The 22449-nt window shown below is 40.2% G+C and overlaps 1 protein-coding gene across 2 annotated transcripts in view; it reads left to right on the forward strand.

Annotated features, from left to right (window-relative positions):
- SLCO5A1 (solute carrier organic anion transporter family member 5A1) overlaps positions 1-22449 on the forward strand; it is a 120920-nt gene that overhangs the window by 23407 nt on the left and 75064 nt on the right. The gene's annotated exons all lie outside the window — the stretch shown is intronic.

The following is a 22449-nucleotide window of genomic DNA, read 5'->3' on the forward strand; positions in this document are numbered from 1 at the left end:
AGAGGCTTTTAAAAAATGTGTTTGTTTTCTATGCTCCAAGCTGTGTTTTAAAAAGGTTGGCCATTAGCTGCCCAGTAGAATTTAGTGGCTGGTAGGGTGTGGCTAGTCACTAACAGTCTTTTGGAACACAACTTGTCCTTAAATGGAACAGTGTGTGCATCATGGTTCTTAACTGTCTCAGGCTGTGAGCTCCACGTCATCTTTTATCCCCAGCGATGGGTGCCTTTAGGACCAACAGAGCCTGAAGAGCGCTGGTTGTTTTCTGATGAGGAGGAGTTAACACGCGATCTCTGAATAGATTTATCTTGACAAAGCTCTGTGTGACTGGGAGGGCTCACTCTCTTCTTTATGAAGGAGAACCCAGAAACTCCCAGATTTTTCTGGCAGAAGGACCTTCAGGTCCTTCTGGTGGGGTGAGTAATTCACGAATAGGACTGACACGCCTGGTCACCTTCCCCTGGGGTTGTCTCACTTCTGTTTTTGCCTCATTTCTACACTCATGCTGAGGCATAGGGACGGGCTGGGTAGCCTGCCTGCTCAGTGTGCTAACAACTGTGGGACAGATGAGCCCTTCCCTGGTTTTCTTTGGCTGGAATAGGCTGCAGCTTGTAAAAGACACCCACAAATATGGAGAACAACAGGGAAATAAACTCAGAAAATACAAGAAGCCTAAAACCTGATTGATTTCTAAGGTATAGATTTTAGACCCTAACAAAAATGTCTTACTTTGAGGCCCAGTGTTATCCTACATCCTCCCTTGGGAATTATAATCTGTAGTCCCAGAGGACAGTGAAATATATTTATATTTGTATTATTTATATTTACACTTTTTATATTTAAATTATAAAAGAGTATGGCATTTTCGTCTTTCTCAAACTTAGATGACCACAAAATTTTCAATTCCACAATCATTTCAGAGACTGGTGTTTTTTGAAACCCACTTGGGAAATCTTGGCCTAGTGAGTCTTCCTCATTCTCCAGCTAAGGTATCGAGGACCAGAGAAAAAAATGACTTTCCGGAATAATGAAGTTGAGGCGACCGGGTGGTGGTGGAAAAAACACTGGGTTTGAAGATGCAGGACTAGAGGGAGACTTTGCTCTATCATGTTGTTAGTGGGAGACCTGGGACATGTCACCTGCACTTCGTGGGTCTTAGTTTCCTCAACTGAAAGAAGAGGATTGTACTGTCTCTTTTTTGATGACCCTGGAGTCACTTTGGGTGGATGATGACTAGTGATTGTTTGTTTTTTTGTTTTTTTTTTTTGTTTTTTTTTTGACTGAGGTTGTGTTAGCTAAAGCAAAGAAAAAACATTGGGACACAATATAAATATATTCATCAAATACCACCATTTAGATTATTTTTTGCTGGCAAATGAATATCCTTCCCAGACTAGTAATTAAAATAAAATCTGTCAGAGAATATAAAACTCTTGATTTATAAAATGCTGGTAAAGAAAATAAGAAACATAAAGACTAAGATCTATGGCAAGGTACTTTGCTGAAAAATATTTTAACACAGCTTTCGATTTTAAGGAAATTCACAATTGATTTGAATGTGACCGCTAAATCTCATAACAGGTGAAATTTACCTTTTTCTTGTGTTTCTGAGGAATTGTTGAGGGAGTAACAACAAAAATAAACCTGCTGGAGTTCAGTCTGTTACTAGCGAGGGTTACGTTGGACTGGTGTTTCTGAGCCCATTGTTTTCATCTGTAGAAGGGACCCAAATAATCCTTCAAGACTTTATAGTTCTCTTAATTTATGCTGGTGTCATAAAGATACCTTTATAGCTTTACTAATTTAACCTATATTTGACAATTTTTGTCAACGTGTGGCTTGTACCTGAGGGCTCCAGGGACTCAGGATGCGCGCAGGTTATGTGCGGTCAGAGGTGCTCACAGGTATGGGTTCTCCCCCATTGTGGGTCCATGGTCGGACTGTACTTTCTGGCCCTCTTGTGGTTGGGTGGGACGATGTGACAAGTTCTGGCCAATGCAGTGCGTGTAGTGACCTGTGCAACTTCCAGGCCACAGCACTAACCTGCCAGGGCAAGACTTTCCAGAGCTTTCTTTTCCTTTGTGTGGGAGTGACAACATTCTGGTGCCATCAGCTTGGGTTCTGGAATGAGAAGTTATGGAGCAGTCCCCCCAGATGGCCCTTGACGGATTATGAATTGTACTCAAGGAATAAACATTTATAGTTATAAACCCCAAGATGTTTTGGGTTGCTTGTTACAGCAACATAATCTACCCTCTCCTGACTATTGGAGTCAGTGAACTGGGGAAATCCCAGGAGACTGAAGAACAAACAGCCATTGGGAAAATATTTATTAAATAATTCCCTGCCTTAATGGACTTTTCCTAAGGAATTCTGCTGTTCCTATGAACAGCAAAGTTTAAAGACTTTGTTAAAGAATGAACGAAAGAGTATACTCGTAGGTTCACTTACTATGTGTTCAAGTTGATATACATCATATATAATAAGCATATAGTTCAAGAGGCAATATATTGCATGGTGGTTAAGATCCCAGGTTGAGCTGGATTGCCTGCGGTCAGAACCCAACTCTGTGTTACTTTGGGCAGGTTTCTTAAGCTCTCTGGGCTCTAGTTTTTCCATCTGCAAAAAGGGATAATAATTGTACCTATCTCATAGGATTGTTGTGAAGAATAACTTTGTTAGTGTATATCAAGGGTTTAGACTAGCACTTGGAATGTACTAGGCAGTCAATAAATCTTAGCCATTTTTTCCCCCTCTCTGCCTCCTCCCTTCCCCTCTTGTTATTACTGACATAAGAAAAAAAACCTAAAAGATAACTTTACAGTAGTCATCTCTTGATAGCAGGATTCTGAATGATATTTATGTTTTTAATATTTTTTGATATCAACTTTGCCCTGAACTTGAATTGCTTCCTACTTAGAAAAAAAATTCTATTTAAAAATAGTATATTTACTAGGATTATTTTCCAAAAGAATATATGCCAATCTTCACACTGAATCCTACGATTGTTGTTTTTGTCTCACTATTCTGTGATCTATTTCTGTTGCGTTTTCATCTGTTCAGAAACTAGCTTTCTGCCTTGACTTTTTGGTTCTGTTAATGTTTCTTTCCTTCTCTTGGCCATGTATTGTTGCGACCAGTGAATCTCTTGATCTCGTAGAATTTACCACGTCTTATTGATTCTTCCTCCTGAATCCATCTCACACCACTGCCCATTGGGCCAGCCTAGGTTAGAGCCTTACCACTTTACATGCGGACTACTGGATTTTCTTGTCCCATTGTCTTCTTTTGATCCTTCCATAATGAGTCCAGACCAATGTCTTAAAGTCCACCTTGATTGTATCATTCCTTTGCTCAGACATTTTCAGGGGTTCCTCAAGTTCCCCATTCCTGAGGATACACTCCAGTTCACTTGCTTCAGATTGATGTGTCCTCACATTTGCTCTTTCCCTGCTCTCCCCAATGTTCCACTCTTTACCTGTTTCATCGTCTTTTCCGACTGTAGTTTTGTACACGAGTGCCTTTGCCTTCCTGCCCCTTTATGTTCAAATTTTACTCATCCTCGAAGATCTTGCTTAAATATCCATGTCCAAAGTGTTTACATTTTGGCCTTTGTAAATTGCAGTGGCACTACTCTGTTTATTCACAATTAATCACACCCTGGCTTGTGATTTTTTTTTTTGTATTGAAATGATATTCATCTCTGTGTTTTTTAACCTATCATGTGCTTATCTCCTCTATCCAACTAAATTGTGGTGTTTCTGAGGTGCTTCCTTTTTCTAACACCCAGTATCCTACAGAAGATGGGTGATATACAAGGTATTGATTGATGAATTCATATATCTTTAATATTTAATAAGAATAGGTGCTAGAATAAAAGTCTTTCTTTTTTTTTTAAAAAAAGGACAGAATTTCCATTTAGCTATTTTCCTTTTTTACTTTCCTTTTAACTTTACTATTTATAATGTTGTTTATCCTCATAGTCTGAGCTTTTAATGGTCAGATCAATATTTGCTTGAGTATCTCTCAAAGCAAGCCTTCTGTAATTCAATGATTAGAAAAGGACATTAAATTGTTGAGTATAGGATTTTGAAAATGAAATAAACTCCAACTAGTAAAATCTCAGCGACAGGGAGCAAATGCTTCTGTTGCTTAGGACCCGGATGCTGTCCCACCGAACTGGAGGGAAGGTTCTGCTTCACCCAGAACACCAAAAGCTGGCCCTTCCCAGATGGGGGTAGTGATGGGAGCCCAGCCAGTAAGGGACGAGAGAGCAAGTGATGTGACCAGAGAACCTCTGGGGTGTGGGGACCACGGGGCAGGTAGAGGAGCCTCAGCTCTGGACCATTTGATGGCCTACAGACCAGGGAAATCCCAGCCCTTTGCTCTTTTTCCTTTAAAAAACAAAAAAATGATGTTAGTAAATTTGAAGGGAACACACTGTAGTATAATGGCAATCTTGGCAACAGCTTTCTATTCTCTTCAAATGCCCCTGACATCATGACTGTCTCCGGCTTTTGTTCTTTCCGGTTCCCACTTTCCCATTGGTTGATGAGTCTTCCTGAATTGGAGTCCTGTTTCTGATGCTGTCGGAATATCAGAGAGCTTCCCTTACCCCTCGATGTCCTTACCATTTCCTTCATGACCCACAAGAGAGAGAAAACTTCCTTGCCTTTTAACATCCATGTAGATTCTCCACATAGGTTTTTTTGTTTGTTTGTTTTTCTGGTTACATGTCAGCCTCATTACTCCTTGCACACTCTTCTTTGGACAGAACGGGTCAAAATTGTTCACAGAACCCAAAATCAATGGACAAAAGAGAAGCCGACAACTAACTAGATATGTTCACTCTGGTCATTGGCTGAGGGTGACTGTCCTACATGGTGGCTCAAACTCATGGGCCAAGAAGGACAACAAGTGTTGTGTCCTAGGCCAGTTTCTACTGCTAGAAAACAAAACATGTTTCCTGCGGGATGGATACACACACAGAGAGAACTAAAGTAGATTATGAGAGGGATACATATAAATATATGTGTTTGAGGGTATTTCAGAGGCAGACAGTATTTAGATGAATTGGCACTATAGACTGACGCTAAATTCAGTTATGTATCTTCCAGAATCCTACTAAACCACCTGCACTCAGACCCCCTGTCTTGGGGTCTGCTCCTGGGGGAACCCAACCTAAGACATTTGCTGCAGCAAAGACTTTCATAGTCACGAGAAGGTAATTTTAGGGTGTGCTAAGACTATGGTTTTAGTTGGCATTGCCATCCTTGTTCTGTAATTCAGACGCACAGCAAGGAAGCATCTTATTAAAGAATAGAATGATCGTACATTGTATCGTTATCATGTCTGGTTCATTGTTTGAACTAAATGAATATTAAGAATGATAATTACACGCGTAATCAGTTTACACCAGGGTTGTTAGAGGGAACTGTTCCCTGAAACTGTAAGGGACCAGCATCGCCATCAGGCTCATCTCCTATATTACAATGTTTGTGGGTTGCGAGTATCATGGTTATAAAAACCCCACAAGATGTAACGTAGGCTGGCAATTTTCAAGCTGAGCTGGCAGCGTTTGGATGAGAACTAATCCGCGTTATTGAGACAAATGTGGAGTAAACAGTGAGGAGACTGGATCACTTAAGCTGCTTATGATGGCCACGGCCTAGGACAGGTAATGAGATTTGCACAGTTCTCTGTATGCTGGTTTTGGACGCAGCAACTTACCGTCCAATTCAATATGAACATTTTGAGCCCGTTCACAGCCTTTTACTTTCTTAAATCAAGTTTTTCTTTGTAGTGGTAGTCACACAGTAAGCACAAATCTCAGAATTAATGGGATGAGCACACAGCAATTCACTAAAAGACGCAAAGCTTCAAGGGATGATTGTCAGCGTATAATGAGGAACAGGACTAGTGAATAACCTAAGGATTGATCCTGTGGTTTTCTAAATTCTCTCAGTTACATGGTATTTTTTCTTTTAAATCTGTCTCTTGACTTACTACGAGTATGTCGACCTTTGATGATATTAAAATCCTGTAATCAAAGAAAGGTAGAAGTCATGTTCAAAGGGAGAAGGCCAGTCTAATGAAGAAGGGCTAATCACAATTTGGGCTCAATCCGTGATTTAGGAGGGTGTTTTTTTAATCGGCTGAGTAAAACACCCTTACGAGGACACATAGCTGGTACCTGGCAGCTGTTCTCATCTGCCAGTTCTTATAAATACAATGGCAAACAATTTCTACTGCTACTATTCCTGTTACATTGTCTTAAAAGCTTTGAGATGCAAAATTTAGTTTTGCAACTCATTTCATGGCAAAACCAAGCCTGAGCGGATAGGGGACTGGTTTTTAAATAAGACTTAGTGTGACTATTCATTCATTTTGTTGCAGAAACAATAGCGTGCTTGATTTTGGAGCGCCATCCCACACTGGTGGGGCATTACGTAGTGTACAGCAACACTCACCACTTTACTTTCGTGAAATGGGAACAGTTCTCAATTCCAAGACACATCCATCCAGAAGAGTTTGGGCTGAGGTATTGTGGACCTGAATTCATGTTATTATCCCACAAGGGTGACCTTGATGAATTATAGTGGCACAGAACCAGACGCACATGCTGACGGCGAGGGCTGTCTGGGAAGCTAACGGTGTTTCTCGGGGCAGTGGCCGGGTACGACTCAATCGTGAGAATCACGTGGCATAAAGAAATTAGGTATTTGAAGCAAATCTGTGTTAGGGCTCTCCAGAGAAACAGAACCAATAGCACATAGCGGGGGTGCCAAAAAAGGTATACAAGTGGACACTTTGGTCAACGTTGCTCAAGCAGTAGTTCGCCATCATCAGAAGTGTCTGGATCCTGATGGTAACCACTTTGAGCACCTCTTGTCATTGCAGAAGTCAAACGGGACTTGTATTTATCTTTTGTTATTGGCATATATTGAGTATTACAATGTTAATACAGTTTTCCTTTCTTAAAATGTGTATATATATTTTTGGTACCCTCTGTATTTACATATAAATAAATATATATTACATAAAATGTAAATGTATACTTACATTATATATAATTATTTATAAGGAGATTTATAATAGAAATTGGCTTGCATGGTTATGGAGGCCGGAAGTCCCACAGTCTACTATTTGCCAGCAGGAGAGCCGGGAGAATCAGTGGTATAAGTCAGTGGCCTTCTCTGACAGCCTGAGAACTGGGATGGTGTGGGGCGTGGGGAGGTTGCTGGTGTAACTCTTGGAATCCAAAGACCCAAGAACCAGGAGCTTTGACATCTGAGGGCAGGGGAAGATGGACATCCCAGCTCAAGAGGAGAGACAGAGAGAATTCACCCTTCTTCCACCTTTTGTTCTATTCGGCCCTTACATGATTGGGTGATGTCCACCCATGTTGGTGAGGCTGGTCTCTTCTCTCCTTCTACTGACTCAAATGCTAATGTCCTGAAAACACCCTCACACAGGCACACCCAGAAATCATGTTTCACCAGTGATCTGGGCATCCTTTAGCCCAGTCAAGTTGACCTATAAAATTAGACATCACAAATTCCAGAGGGGGGAAATGATATGTCAGTTTAGGTCATGGATAAGTCTGCATTTTGATTTATCAGAAATGTATCAGAAGTTAGAGAGAATAAAGTTACTCTGATGCCATGAATTGAAGTGCTGGAAGTTTCTGATTTCATGTGTCGGGCGTCCTTCGTGGGGAAGAGATGAGGCAGAGGCTCAGAGACTGCTCAAGCCTGGGTCCCGAAGGGGTTTCATGCCGTCTCCCCTGGAGGCAACTTGGCAAATTCAATCTAACGTTTTCAGTGAACCTTCACCTCACTTTCCAAAATCATAGAGAATCAAAGAAATGGATCCTTAACTATTTGCTATTTTCTTAGATTGAGTATTCATATACACAAACATTGTTTTCCCTCCATTATCTAGATACGTTTAAGTAAGACCATTATTGGAGGGGTTCCAGATTACTAGATACATGTTTTAGCTTTTCATTTCTTTGTGTGTGTGTGTTTGCTAGATCATGAAAAGGTTACTTTCTTGAGAGAATCATTGATTGTCTCTAAGGCTTTTCACTAATTAATAGCATTACAAAAACTCCATTAGTTGGGCTGCAAAGATGTATGACACTTCAGAAAACTTGGTGCATAATATTAATTAAATGTTAGCCTGCTAGACACAGCTTAGAATTCTTACTTTTAAAAATGCTCTTAGTAAGGATCTGTTTTTACCCCCATTACCATATTTGCCTATTAGTGAAACTTTCTAAAAGTAGTTTAAAATGGAGGGATGGATGGGTCATGGGGTTTAAAAGATATTGATAAATCTGTATCATTGAGAATGAACTGAAATATAAAAAAGAGTTGCCCCTTATCAAATGATGTTATTTATTTAGGCTGTCCCTGCTACAAAATGCAGAACTTTTAAAAAAAGTATAAGGGAATTAGACAAAACTCAAAGCAATTTTTGATCGTTACAGTTGACATTTTATATACTGGTGTCTTTGGTATTTTTAGAAGTATATTAACTTCCCATTTTGAACTATTAAATATTACATAATAGCTATATTATCTCTAGTCAGGTCAGAATTAATGCTCTGTAAGTGATGAGATTACTTTAGAAATGTCCTTGAGAACTTGATAAAGTGTGTGAGTAAATTTGAAAATTTAACATAGTAAATTCATGCAAACATCTCTAAGATAACTTTGCTCTGAAAATTATAATAGCTCCCCTGGCAATTCAGGATTTTCTTTTTAAAGATTGGTACTTAGTGTTGAGATTTCTTATGCATTATTTGGCTGTTGCATAAATTAATATCTTACTCCTGGGAGAATACTAATGATAGTTTGATTTTTTTTTATGGTTTAATTTTGATATTTGTTTTGTAAAGTGGGGTTTCATTTGTGACTTCATTTAAATCACATGGGAAGACCATGGCATAGTGGAAATGTTTGGGCTCTGGAGCCAGATGGACTTGGGCTTGAATCTGCCACTTACTAGTTTTTCTTGACATTTCAAAGGTCAGAATTCTCCTGTAAAGTGGGAACTCATTAAACTTATTATTCAAATATTTTGTTGTGCGGATTAGCTGTCGTGTTTAAAAAGCACAGAAGAGGCACTTAAAACTATTAGCTTTCTTCTTCCATTTCTCTCTCTCCTTAAGTCTTCTCAAATTCTTTTTAGAACCACCATTTAGTACTTATCATAGAATGTCTTATGTTGGTAATTATATTTTCTTGTGTGTTTCATTCCTTAAGAAAGAGTTCCCCACAAACTCTTTATAGGAAGGGGCATGGCTCTTTTTATCACTCATAATATTAAATTAAAAAAAATTTTTTTCAATTACGGTTGACATTCAATATTATATTAGTTTGTAGTGTATAGCCTAGTGGTTAAGACATTATATAACTTACCAAGTGATCCCTCTGATTAGTCTAGTACCCACCTGGCACTCTACATAGTATTACAATATTGACTATGTTCCCTATGCTGTACTTTATATCCCCATATTATTAGTATTAGATAGTATTTTGTAGCTATCAATTTGTACTTCTTAATCTGTTCACCCTTTCCACCCATCACCCAACCCCCCTCCCATCTGGCAACCATCAGTTTGTTCTCTGTATCTATGAGTTTGTTTCTGGTTTTGTTTTTTTCATTTATTTTGTTCATTTATTTTGTTTTTTAGATTCCACGTATATGTCACTCATAATATTTAACCCCAGGTATTTCAAACAGTATAATTTCAATAAGTAACTACTGCTAATGAATGATTAGGGAATAGGGTGCTTTGGGTAATTGAGTATTCTGATTTTCTGATAACCAGCTATACAAATTTCATGTTCGAAGACTTTGGAAACAAAAGTACAGTTAACACTAAAATGATACTGAATATAACATCATCATCCTTTGGTGGCTCTGAAGATACTTTAAAGTCCTGTATTGTCTCAGAATCATCACTTTAACTATCAAGTTAGATGTAATAATGGAAGTAATAATGATAATTGTTAGAGCTGACATTGACTGAGCACTTAGTAAGTGCTAAGAGTTTTAGGTGCATTATCTCATTTATTCCCTCAATAACTCTTGGAAGCAGATAAATTATGGTCCCCTATTTATAGATGAGGAAGCATGTCTAGCAAGATTAAGTATCTTTTCTAAGAGCGTGGAGCCAGTCCCCGACAGTCACGGACATCGGATGCTGAAGCCAGTGCTCGACGAACCACTCAAATACTGAGCTGAATCATAATGGCCCCTGGGACGTTGAGCATTAGTTTTTTGGTTTGTTGTTGTTCTCGGTATATAGGTATTTATTAGTTTCAGGTGTACAAAACAATGTAATCACTAGACATTTACACCCCTCACAAAGTGATAACCCCCTCCCCAAGCCTACTATTCTTCTGACGTCGTATATAGCTGTTACAGTTCCATTGATTCTATTCCCTATTCTGTACTCCATATCCCGTGACTATATATATATATATACATGTATATATATATATGTATATATTAAATTATAGTTACACTCATTATTGTTCAGCTTCAGCTTCAGGTGTACAGTGCCGTGGTCAGGCATCTACACCGTCCATGACGTGGTCTCCCTAATAAGACATGTGCCCATCTGACACCCTATAAAACCTTTACAACATTATTGATTATATCCCCTAAACTGTCTTTTGTAAGCTCGTGGCCATCTTGTGGTTACTAAATTGTGCTTTCTAATCCCCTCACCTTCTCCTTCATCCCCACACCCCCTCCCATCTAGCAACTATCAGTTTTTTCTCTATATTTCTGCTTAGTTTGCTCATTTATTCTGCTCTTTAGATTTCACATATAAGTGAGATCATATGGTGTTTGTCTTTCTACGTCAAGCATTGCTTTTTATTTAAAACAAAATATCTGATATTAGATTGGTCATTTGCCATATTTCCTTCTCATAAAAGTCGCCTGTAGACCAGCTTTCCACGTGAGAATTTATTCTACTACTGTAAGTTAAAGTGTTGTGTGATAAAAGAAACACAAAGCGTTTAAGCATATTAACTTGGTAAAACGGCTTGTGTTTATAAATTATCTTTGTTATTGTTAGATAACAAAGAGTCAGGGGTTATCTATTTTTAATTCAGATGAATTGATTCTCTTCTTTCATCCGTGAGGTAGTTACAAAGGAAAATGCCTTAAGTTAAGACGATAATAGTACCCACTTCATAAGATTGTTGTGAAGATTAAGTGAGAAAATGTATATAAAGGCATTTAGCATAGTATCTTATATATAATACATGCCAGTGTTATCTTTCAGTAATAGTTCTGTCAGTGACTGTAGACTTTGACAACTACCACTTCTCTAAATACAAGAATAAGCTTTACAGTGAGCCCTAGTGTAATTCATTCCAGTGGATTGATGGGAAAAATGGGGTAGTGTTAAAGACGTCCTGAAAAATTTATATCACTTGACTACCTGTAAAATTCAATGGAAGGCCATGAGGGTGCCAGTGTGTAGGGACATTTGCACGTGACTTGTGCCTAATTGTTGCTCCAGACCTGGATCTTTCCTGTGGGAGTCGTGCTTCTTCGACTGCCTGGAGAGCAAACCGGAGTTGTGTCACACCTATACCTGCTCACCTGCAAGGTGTTTCTTGGCAGTGACTTACCCTTCCCAGGAGATAGATTTAATCGGCTCTTAGCAGCTGGTACGCTCTTCTGAGTCTTCACCGTAATCATTGAAATAAATGTCATACAACATATTTGGAATGTACTTTTCAGATACTGTACATTTCTCTGCCATCCTTATGGCAGCCAATTAGTGATGAAACTGGAGATGAAAATGTAAATAATGAGCTTCTTTTTTTCATTTAGAATGCTTTTAAGACTCCTGCTACTAACAGTTCCAAAAATATTTTGAGATTTTTCAGCTCTTATGGGATTGATTTCTTCAGTACTAGAGACTGATATACTTCTAATAATTAAACTTTTGCTACTTTTTTTTTTTTTTTTTGTATTTTAGAGGCCTGTGTCCATAAATGGAAAGAGGGTAGGCTTTAGTTTCAGATAAAGCCAAGTTCTAATTTTCACTCTACCACTTACTGGTAATTGATGATCGCCTAACTTCTCAGGGACTCAGCTTTCTCATCTGTAAATTGGGAGGATAATATTCTTTTTCCATAAAGCTGTTAGTGTTGAATGGCACAAAAGATGAAAAGTACCTATTGCAGTTTCTGGAAGATCGTCAAAAAACAATATCAATAGCTATGATATCATTGTACTTCACAGTGAATTATAGTTCAACAAAAATATTACTTGTGGTTTATACTCTTATAAATTGAATCTTTGAGAAATTGCCAACTCTGGAAAAATGGACGTCACAAATGAATTTCTTTGTTGTACTAATATTCCTTACTTTTACATTTATATTTTTTAATGTACATTGTTAACTTACTTGTTAAGCATAAAATGCTTATAGAAAAGTGGCTTTTCCAGATATGCATTTAAACAAAATCTTGTCCATACCTCTGTGATTTATAGCCATAGCTTAGATAAGTATAACTGTGTTAGAGGTGAAAATGAAAACAAATCATGAGTGCAAGCGTTTAGCTGATACTTCTACAAGGTAAATTAAATACACAATAAATGACTATCCTTATTAAGTACACAAGTTGGCGAACTTTTTCTATAAAGAGCTGGATGGTAGATAGTTTAGTCTGAGGGTCATCCAGTCTTCATAGCAACTACTGAGTTCTGCTGCTGTGAAAGTAGTCACACACAATATGTAAAGGAATGCTGTGTTCATTTATTTACAATGTGGCTGTGTTCCAATAAAACTTTATTTACCAAATTTGGCCGGTAGTTTGCCGACTCCTAATTTATTATAATGATTTAGCTTGGGAGATGTCATCATCAAGTATTGGGCAGATCAATTTTAAGAAAAACGGAAGGATTGCTTTACAAATACTGTATGCTCATTCATTGGACAGTTACTGGGTGTTAGGTGCCCTGTAGGAGGTGCTATAGATATAAGAACAAATAAATCAAGTCCATTAACCTGTAAAGTCTTCCTTCAAGTTAAAAAAAAAATATTTATCTTAAGTTTACACAAAGACAATACATTTGATGGCAGGAGTGTTAGCAGTTGAAAGAGATAAACGTACTAATTCTAGATGATATGTGAAAACCTTTTTCCCTTATTACAATTTGTATTCAATTAGAAAAAGCTGAAAATATGGACTGTTATAAAGAAAACATCAAGAATACCCATTGTAATTTCACTACCTGAGCCAACAACTTTTAATACGTGGCATATTTATTTCTGTTTTTTTTTTGTTTGTTTTTGTTTTTTTTAGTTTTGGGTGTACAAAGCAATGTAATAGTTAGACATTTACACCCCTCACAAAGTGATAATCCCTCTCCCCCAATTTACTACTCCTCTGATGTCGTATATAGTTGTTACAGTTCCACTGACTCTATTCCTTATGCTGTACTCCCCATCCCATGACTACGTATATATTAAAATATAGTTGACATTCATTATTATTCAACTTCAGCTTCAGGTGTATACTGCAGTGGTTGGGCACCTACACCGTCCATGAAGTGGTCTCCATGATAAGACAAGTGTCCATCGGATACCCTATAAAATCTTTACAACATTATTGATTATATTCCCCAAACTGTCTCTCGTATCCCCGTGCCAATCTTGTGGTTACCGACTGTGCTTTCTAATCCCCTCAGCTTCTCCCTCATCCCCACCCCCCTGGTCCTTTATTTTAAATGACTTTTTGAGGCATAATTTACATACTATAAAATTCACCCACTTGAAGTGTGTAATTCAATGACTTATAGAATCGTGTAATTATCACCAGAACCCACTTTTAGAACACTTGTCCTTTTTGAGGTAAAATTGACATATTAAAATAAACTCCACACAATTAAATCGCATAATTTGATAAAGTTTGACACATATATACACCCATGAAACCTTCACCACAACCAAGACCGAACATTTCCAACGTCACCAAAAGTTTCCTTGAGTATCTTTGTCACCATTCCCTCCTGCCAACCCCCTCCTGCCTCCAGGTCACCATAGACTGTTTTTTATTACTTTAGATTAGTTAGTATTTTCTGGAAGTTTATAAATTGAATCATACAGTATGCACTCTTTTATGTCTACTTTCTCTCAGCATAATTATTTTGAGATTTATCTATGTTTCAGCGTATATCAACAGTTCATTTCTTTTTATTGCTAAATAGTATTCCATTGTATGACTATACTACAATTTATTTGTCCATTTACCTCTTGATGGACTTGTTTGGTTGTTTCTGGTTTTGGGGCTACTTCAAATAAAGCTGCTCTGAATTTTTGTAACTGCTCTAAAATTTTATAACTCTTTGTATGGACACATGCTTTCATTTCTCTTGTGAAAATGCTTCGGAGTGAAATGGTTGAATCATCTGATAGTTAATATTTCACTCATTAAGACACTGGTAAACTGTTTTCCAGAGTGGCTGTAACATTTTACATTCCACGTCAGCAATGTATGGAGGTTCTAGTTGCTTCCCTTTCTTGCCAATACTCAGTATAGTTTGTCTTGTTAATTTTAACCATTTGAATAGGAGTTTAGTGGTATCTCATTGTGGTTTTAATTTGTAGTTCTTTAATCACTGGTGACGTTGAATGTCTTTCACATGTGTGTGCTTACTTGGCATCCATATATGTTCTTTGTAAAGTGTTTATTGAAAATATTTTTCCCAATTGTTTTTTCCCAGAAGTTTTATTGTTTTAGGTTTTACACGTAGGTCTCTGATCCATTTTGAGTTAATTTTTGCATACAGATATCTAATAATTTCAGCACCGTTTGTTGAAAAGACTATCCTTTTTCCATTGAATTACCTTTAGACATTTGTCAAAGGCAGTTGCCCATATGTATATGTGTGGGTCTGTTTTTGGACTCTCTTTTCTAGTCTATTGATCTATTTGCCAATCTTTAAGCCAATACTACAACATCCTGATTACAGTATCTTTATAATAGGTCTTGGAATCCAGTGGTGCTAGTTCTCCATCTCTGTTCTTTTTTAAAATTGTTTCAGCTATTCTGTGACATTTGCATTTTCATATGAATTTTAGAATCACTTTGTCAATTTCTACAATGAAGCCTGCTGGAATTTTGATTGGAATTTCATTGAATTTATAGATTGATTTTGGGGAGAATTGACCTTTCGACGATATTGAGTCTTTTGACCCACAAACAGGGCATATCTTGCCATCTATTTAGATCTTTAATTTCTTTCAGCAGTGTTTTGTAATTTTCAGTGTAGGTGTTGTACATATATTGTCAGATTTATCTCTAAGTATTTTATGTTTTTTGATACTGTTGTTAATGGTATTGTTTGAATTTCTGATTGTGGCTAGTATATAGAAATATAATTGAATTTTAAAGCATTGAACTTGTGTCCTGCAACTTTGCCTACTAGAAAACTCACTTATTTCTAGTAGATTTTTTTGTAGATAGTCTTTTTTAGTGTATGTTTTTTGACGTAATTATGATCACACTATTAACAGAATTTTGTATTTTTAATTTTCACTTAAATTTTAAAAATATGTATTTTCCTCAAGTTTATAAAAGCTAAATATTAAAATTAAGTTGCATTATGTCTCAAAATGTAGTTAATCACTATCTTAATATTACTTTCTTTCTATATCTATAATTCTGTGATAAATGTCATCATGATATATATATGGTGAATTGCAGTCCAAAAGTTTGTACCACTTGTATTAGAAATTGCTGCAAAAGTAACTGCAGTTTTTGCAATTATTTTTAACCTTTTAAACCACAATTACTTTTGAACCAACCTAACATAACTCCGTACCAGCAATGGATGAGAATAACTCACTGATTTTGTGTCTGCACTCAGTACTCTCACGTTTTAGCCTTTGCTAATTTATTGAGTTGTATCTCATTGTTTGCAGCTTCTGTTTCTTTGACAACTCGTGAAGTTAGTTTCTCATAGGTTCATTAATGTTTTGATTATTCTTTTACGCATATTCTGTTTGTGTTCTAAGGGAATCCATTTTTTTTCTTTCTTTTTTTTTAACAGGACTTTATTGGGGAACAGTGTGTACTTCCAGGGCGTTTTTTTTTCCAAGTCAAGTTGTTGTCCTTTCAATCTTAGTTGTGGAGGGTGCCGTTCAGCTTCAAGTTGTTGTCCTTTCAGTCTTAGTTGTGGAGGGCGCAGCTCAGCTCCAGGTCCAGTTGCCGTTGCTAGTTACAGGGGGCACAGCCCACCATCCCTTGCAGGAGTTGAACCTGCAACCTTATGGTTGAGAGGACACACTCCAACCAACTGAGTCATCTGGGAGCTCAGCTCAAGGTGCCGTGTTCAATCTTAGTTGCAGGGGGCGCTGCCCACCATCCCTTGCGGGACTCGAGGAGTTGAACTGGCAACCTTGTGGTTGAGAGCCCACAGGCCCATGTGGGAATCAAACTGGCAGCTTTCGGAGTTAGGAGCACGGAGCTCTAACCGCCTGAGCCACCGGGCCGGCCCCCCCTTTTTTTCTTTTTTTTAAGGAGGGCGCAACTCACAGTGGCCCTTGCAGGGATCAAACCTGCAACCTCGGTGCTACCAGCACCACGCTCTAACCAACTGAGCTAACCGGTCACCCTGGGAATTTATTCTTTTAATAAAACATTTTTCTTTTTGCCCCGAAGTACAATTTTTAAAAATTTGAACTGATATTTTTTTCATGCTTTCGCGATAGCAGTCCTTATGGTTCATTTTAATGCCTGGATTAAGTTTATAGAAAGTGGTCACTCACAGGTGGCCAGTGTGATGTTTTAAAGCCACAGCACATTAAACACTTCGTTCCCATTAAACACCCCAGACATTAAGTGCAACTGGCTGTTTCTCTATGTGCTTGTGTGTTCCCTTTTAGAATACAAGTTCCTTTGAAAATGTTTGTCAAGGAAGATGGTGAATTTAAACCAACTATGGCTCACTATGGCAGTGAGGAAGAAATACTTGAAATCTACTAAAACCCTCTTCCCTTCTCATTTGCGACCTAAGATGCTCTCTGGATATTGAGCACAGTGACAAGACTGTCCCTGGATGGCTGTGGCAGCTCTTCTTTGGCTGTCAGGCCTGTGTCAAAATAACTGAATCACTTAAAAGAAAAATAAATTGCTGCTCAAAATAACTGAGATCAAAGATCTCTTATCTGCCTGTGCTCGTGAGTGGAAGGATTAAGCGAGGGAAAATTTCTTTAAATGTGACGCTCTGAAGTACCTTGGCTAATTTTCAAGACATTATGTAAGTTGAATGTGAGTTGGTGTCATGCTGCTATATTGCGGTGAAGTGTGGATTGCTTTTCATGTCCTCTTATTACCTGCAGCAGCTGTGCCACCAGACATATCCAAGAGGGTGACCGCCTCTCATTATGTCCCCGACTGGGTTTCATAGTCATTTGAGGACCTGGGGCATCCAGGCATGTTTCTCTGTGCGACCACCCTGAGTGCAATCTTGTGTCCTGAGATTGAGCCTCAGTCACACTTGTGGCCTCCACCCCACCAGTTTCAGTTCCCAGCAGTGTTCACTGCCACATGGGGCAGCTGAGAAAGTGGGTCCCGTGCCACAGGGCACCCGAGGAGTCAGTGGACCGCGAGCAGTGAGCCATGGGAGGTGGCTAGCCACATGGAAGGAGAGTCTGATAAATTAGAGGCCAAGTGCAAATGAGGGCCTGGCAAATAAATCCAGGCCCGTTGCAGGGGCTCTGAGAACTCGGGAAACCCCGCTGGTGAGGACGGTGCCCTGTGGAGAGCCGGGCACAGGTAAGGGTCAGGCCTGGAGTCGGGTGGGATAAGAGCCCAGGCTCTGTGGCGTAAACCACAGAAAGTCACTCGGCCAGACCAAGGACTTCATGGGGAAGGAGGACGGAGAGGACCCACAGGGACAGGGCATCCCCAGGGGCCTTGGGAACAGGTGCCAACGGATGGATGGCTCTTCAAGGCACGGTTGCAAAAATGAATGCACTTCGACCGCTTTTGTTACTCCACTTGAGACTGGAAATCCATGTCTTCATGTCTTCTCTATTCAACGATATTTATTAGTGCTTATGGTTGGCACTGCTTAGGCATGGACCAGGCGTCAGTGAAAAAAAATAGTCCTTGTTCTCATGGAACGGACATGCCAGTGCGAGGGGTGGATGCTAAGCAAACAAAGAAATATCGTGTTGTGCGGTGGTGTGTGCCATGATGAAAACCCCGGCAGGGAAGGGTGATAGAGGGTGACGCGGGTGGGGTGCCATGTTGAGATAGATGGCGAGCGATGGCTTGTCTGAGGAGTGATATTTGAGAGAGGTGAAGTCACCTCTGCCATTGCACAGAAGGGGGTGGGGGCGTCATCTGAGGCAGTTTGATCCAGGGTCTTTCCTCAGATTGCCTGCACTGTACTGGCTTTCGTGTTTCCTGTGTGGATAGTTGTGTGTTGTAGGTCTTGGGGGAGATTTAGAAATGTGTAGTTCATCTTTCCTCCGTTTAGGAGCATCTAACCCAGTTGGAAAGATAAAAATGGTGACGAACGGTGTGTAGCAATAGTACCCAACCTGCTACAGTGGTTCTGTATCGTATAGGTCCGAGGAGGCCTCATGAAAGAGCTGGGCTTTCGAAAGCTGGGGAGTGCAGCATCCATAGAACTAGCTGTGCAGATGATATTCTGGAAAGAAGGAACCGGGAGTGACCATGCAGCCAACACATAGAAAACAGAGACCCTGGGGATGGGTGAAGCCTGAGGGGATGTTACTGGAAGACGTCAACCTACTGACTGGGCAAGAGGAGATGGAGGCATAGTCAGGAGAGAAATAACAATGGCCAGGTTTATGGGAAGCGGGCTAGGGGTCAAGTGAGGATACAAATGTGAGACGAGCAGGAAGTGATAGCCACAGAAGAGTGAGATGATGTCAGGTGGCTCAGTACCTAAGCCCGTGACTAATGAGCAAGTGACGGGAACCTCTTGTCTTGCCGAGGTAGGGAGGAAGTAGGTCCAGACCAAGGGGAAGCCAGACGTGTGGGAGGGGAACAGGGGACATGGTCATTCTTTGGACCATGATATTGTTCTAAAATAGAGTGTATCAATAGAAAATATGAGGTTTGGGGTGGCCAACAGATGAGGAGATGATTGCCATTGAAAAGGTAGTTTGTTACCCACAGTTGCCAATAGGAGGGGTCACACCCTGTCACAGGGGGCACATGGGGAAGCAGCAGGGTTAGTCACAGGCAGAGAGAGGGAGGAATTGTGGGCTGCAGCCTGCCTTGTGGTTGCCCCAGGGAGGGATGGGTGAGGTGGGGTAAGCAGGCTTAGTTAGGATTGGCTAGTTTGAATAATTGCAGCTGGCTCTGGGGTGTGGCGGCTGTCCCTCATTATCTGATACCTAGGGCAGGTGGATGGTGGCCTGCAGTGAGAGGCCAGTAAAAGGTGTTTGGGTGTGGGCTCTGGATTGGTTGGTTTACATTTGAAAAGTGCACTCACAGGCGAGTTGTTCGTCATCTGTAGGAGCCGGCTACCCTGGGAGGGGTCAGCCAGACTCCAGATGTTGAAACATCAGAACGGAAAATAAAAGACATGGGGAGTATAGATGTGTAGTCACCCCATAAATATTTGTGGAACGTCTCCCATACCCAAACACTAAACTACGTGCATCAATTCCTATAAAACACTGACAACAAAGCCAGCTTGTTCTTACGCAGCCCTCGCCATCTGCCAGATTTTCCACATGCTTTACGAGAATTCACTTATTTACTGCCTGTAACAACCCTGGGAGTAAGGACTCTGACCATCTCCACTGAAGACACTGAGGCTCAGAGAGGCTGAGCAAGTGGCTAACGGTCATCCAAGTAGTAAGAACCGAGCTGGGGATTTGAACCCAGGAGTTTGGAGTCTGCTTCAATCACTACATCATACTGTATATATATGAGATGGCTCGTGGTGTCAAGGAGGAAGAGCTACTTCAAAAGATAAGGTGGAAATGTTTGAAGAGATAAGTAGAAGAAATCTCGCATGAATGGGATGGGCCGGGGTGCTCGCAGAGGGGAGTTGTGAGTAACCCGGGCGGAGGTGAGGCAGTTCTTGCGGTGTGGGAAGAACACATGGGAACGTCTTTTATGTTTATATTGTGGTTCCATTGAATAGCCTGGACTCCCACTACAGACTCCTCAGCATGAGAGGAAACCGCTGACGCTGTCATCAGATCTGATGAGACACAGCCCCGAAACATGAAATCTACTAGGTTCAGGATATGAAATACGGCATCTCCTGTCATCAGCTCTTATCTTAAGCGGTGGTGCGCAGCGAGGGAGCGCTTCACCACCGACACCCGCTGTTGTTCATGACAGTAGACGCTGTCTGACTCGGTGGTTGTGACGAAGGTGATGAATCGTGTGGGTTGTGTGTCCCCTGTGCTACCTGGGTGCTGGGACACAGCAGCGAACACCCAGACAAGAGTCTCCAGCCTTGTGGAGCTTCTGTTTTGTTGGGGAGGACAGGTGACTAGCAAGACGAACACAGGAAATCATGTAGTGTGTTAGGCGGTGATACATGCCAAGGAGAAAGGTACAGCAGAGAAAGGGTGGGAAGGAAAGGGGACAGGGGAAGGCCTCAGTGAGAAGGAGGTGTTTGAGTAACTATCTGGAGGAAGTAAGAGAATGAACCGTGTGGGTGTCTGAGGAAACACACACAACACACTCACACACACACACGTGCTAATACCCTGAGGTGGGAAGGTGCCTCGAAGAGGGACGAAGCACAAGGAGGTCAGTGGTGTGGTGTGAAGTAGGACAGGGAAGCAGAGCAAGCAGAGAGAGAACCGGGGTGGGTCACATGTGTGGGCAAGTCCTGGTGGAGGGGTGGAGGTACGGAGAAGGTGCTGCATACTGGATCCGATTTGGTGGTAGAACCAACAGGTTGTAGTGATATTAGATGCACGCGGTGACAGAGGGACTCATGCTACATACACATTATTTATACTGAAAAGTACACTGTGGGCACATGTTGAAAACCTTTGACTGATAGGCAGGATGCATGATGGAAAAATGTGGGTCTTCGTGCATGTTAAAAAAAATCCCTGTAAATGCTACAGTTTACGGGGATTCTGAAGAGAGAGAGAGTGAGAGACCACTTGGGAGGATGGTCAGTGCTGGGCTTGGTTGGGCCTTGAAGAATGGGTGGGATTCAGACAGAAAGGCCCGGGGTGGGGGCAAGTTCTGAGTGTCATTCTGCGTGGAGCCCAGTGTACAAGCAGTAGGTTTTAAGATCTGAATGGCAACTGGAGTCCCACCCTTGACCTCTAGGTGGGCAGTAGAGACTTTTTCTGTGGACAGTGCGGGGTGGAGGTGATTGAGAATTTTTGACTGGGGGAGGGAGTGCGATGAGTTTGCATCAACAATTCAGCCCTCTAATAACTCTGAATGAGAGCCCTTGGTTAATCAATGAATAGTATTAACTCCGTGGCCGGAATGATTTATTTAGTAGATGTTGCCATGTCGACAAGTTATTATGTATATTTATTGTATATTTATATATACTTATTGATATATATTTATAAATGTACACAGATATTTATATATAGTATAGTTATTATAGTATCCTATATAGTATTGCCTATAGTAGAGTTGTATAGATATACAGGTATATGTATTTATTTCCGTTAATGAGAATGATTTGGTTGGACTTAACACTGTTTCCTATAGAACAAAAACATCTTTTTCTGATTACACAGCTGAATTTTAAAATGCTCTATCTGTGTCTCCGAAAGTATGTATTAGGTTGGTGCAAACGTAAGTGCGGTTTTTGCAATTAGTTTAAACCTTGGAAACCGCAATTACTTTTGCACCAACCTAGTAGTTACGCTCTCTCAGTGACTGCTGTTTAATTGGATTTCCCTGCTCTGGGTTATTTCCAGGTCTTGCCAGCACCCATCCTGCGCATTGCAGCTGGGCCGTCCAAGATGCTGCCGCCAGTGCCCCAGGCACAGACACTATGGCAGAAATACTCTTTTCCCCATCTGTGTTTGTAAGACGGTCTCTTTCATGCCAGCGGAACTATTTTCAGAAGATGATTCATGTCACATTTTGGCCTCATTACAGTTTTAAGTTGTAAATGGTGCTGGTTTGCCTGGAGGTGTAAACAGAAATTTTATCTTCATTTGCATATGGAAAGACCTGGGACTGGAAAAGTGCTTTCTATTCTTGAGTTCTGTTTTAGGCTATGAACAGGGAGATGAACAAGATATGTAGCAAAATTCTGATTTTGTTTTATTAAAAGTATGCTTCCAAAAGAATACCAATTACTTCTGGCTGTGCCTCCGTTTCCAATCACAGGTGGAGGTCAAAGTACTTAATGTCTTACTATTACAAGCAGATGATTCTGTAAAACAAATAAACACTGTGCTTTCTCTATTGAAAC

The sequence above is a fragment of the Rhinolophus ferrumequinum genome, chromosome 14, assembly GCF_004115265.2.
Source record: "Rhinolophus ferrumequinum isolate MPI-CBG mRhiFer1 chromosome 14, mRhiFer1_v1.p, whole genome shotgun sequence".
Lineage (NCBI taxonomy): Eukaryota > Metazoa > Chordata > Mammalia > Chiroptera > Rhinolophidae > Rhinolophus > Rhinolophus ferrumequinum.